This window comes from Folsomia candida, unplaced genomic scaffold, assembly GCF_002217175.1.
Source record: "Folsomia candida strain VU population unplaced genomic scaffold, ASM221717v1 Fcan01_Sc001, whole genome shotgun sequence".
NCBI classification, from domain to species: Eukaryota; Metazoa; Arthropoda; class Collembola; order Entomobryomorpha; family Isotomidae; genus Folsomia; species Folsomia candida.
In genome coordinates, this window is record NW_019091193.1 from 14,431,294 (window position 1) to 14,433,087 (window position 1,794).

At 40.6% G+C, this 1,794-nt stretch overlaps 1 long non-coding RNA gene across 1 annotated transcript; it reads left to right on the forward strand.

Annotated features, from left to right (window-relative positions):
• The first annotated feature begins 618 nt into the window (after positions 1-618).
• On the forward strand, positions 619-1,393 carry LOC118433580. The gene is made up of 2 exons (XR_004833446.1): positions 619-968; positions 1,035-1,393. It is a non-coding gene; the product is annotated as an uncharacterized LOC118433580 (long non-coding RNA).
• The last annotated feature ends 401 nt before the right edge of the window (positions 1,394-1,794 follow it).

The window sequence follows — 1,794 nt, forward strand, 5'->3', positions numbered from 1 at the left end:
TCTGCCCCAACTTTTGTAATCCATTGTTTCCTTGAAGAACGAGCAACGCTTATTTATATGCATACACATTGCAATAAGTATGTTGCCTGTGTTCAGTTCATTTTTGGAGGTTCATTCCAGATTTCCAGTCGTCTTTGGCTTGGTATTTTTTATGGAGAGATACCTACGCTTTCTTAATCTCTGCTGGTCTGGTCGTATGCATGCAATGTGGAGAGACATAGAAACACTTGAGATAAGATGAAATTCAAAGTAAATTGCATTGCTTGGGCGATTCGGAATCTGCTCTTAAAAGGTTAAATGCGTTTTTGTCATCAATGAACTCACAACATGAACACAATAACGGGAAAGCCGCCCTTGTTGTAAATTGGAGTCAGCAGCCATTGTGTACACGTAACAGCAAACATTCCATTGTTTTGGCCTGAACGGATAGACGCATGTATGTACAGATATGTGCCAGTGCTGGGCTGGTTGTCCTAATACAGTAAAGCACTGCTATTAATCTAATGAGAAGAGGAAGGTGTTCTAAATTTATCCTTGCTCTGCGGGACTCCACAATCTATTTGCCCTGATAATATATGACGATACACCTTGTTCTCGATTCCACTCGTACTTTAGTAAATTCAGTTCCTTTCTCGTTTTGCTCAGCCACGGAGGAGCGAGAGCAAAGCAGCGCTTGCTTTGCTTCTTGCTTCAAATTGCTCCAGATCTCATCTGAAAGGAGTTTCTAAATTAAACGGCGAGACGTACAAGATGAATACAGATTGCGTGGCTTAAGGTGGTGCGTTACCATTATCGACCTTATTTGTGTGCAAGCTGCTAAGACCAACAAAACTAAAGCATTCTCACTGATTGAGGAAGGGGATGAGGAACGGAATCATAAAACATACACATGGCAGTTTGACACGACAGATTCGATGCTTAACGAACCAGAGAGGATTACATGCGGAATCGTCAAACTTGCACAGAATGTACATATATCTTGAGTCCCATTGTTTGAATAAATCAATAACATGGTTTCTTCTTTGTTGAGATAGCAAATTACCAGCAGGGCCGCAATTGATAAGGACGACGAGCAGCTCTCATCCACATAACAGCACATTTTCCACCACCCCGACCACCGCCACCATATATGCAATGACGATGATGGAATTCCGTTATGTGCGCTTCGTTGATTTTCGATCCCACACTGGTCGCGTGAGGGTGGAATGATTTTTGTTTGCTCGTCTTCGACTTTTATTGTCTCCAATAATGTCCTCAGTCTCACTCTGTGTGCACGACGTTTTTTACTTAAGTTTACTCTCATGTCAGTTCAACTACCATCCATGTAAAACAGATTAAGTGGGCTAGAAAAAAAATCGATGGGACAAATAAATATTTACCTTTCCGTACCGTTTGTTGTAAGTATGTAAGACGATTCTATGAAACCATGCGCCTATCAATTTCCTACACAACCAATTTTGTCTACTTGAGTGTATCCTTCTTTCCTCATTTATTGACTACTACAACATTATTTTGATGTCTAGTAGTTGGCCAAACAGCCATTCAACCCAAATCATTTCATTTATTTAATAGTTTATTCATTCACCATGATAAGGATAAGAGAGGGAAGAGATTGACAAATTGATGGCGATTATACTGTCCATTTTGTTGTGTCACTGCATTCCCAATCTCTCAAAATCGATTTAAACGACCTTGTACGTGTACGACTTTCGACTAACTGCGGGCTGGAAGAACAGGTTATTACTGTAAATGTTTTGACTGGCCTTCATGTGCGTGTGGTCACATAAAACTCCA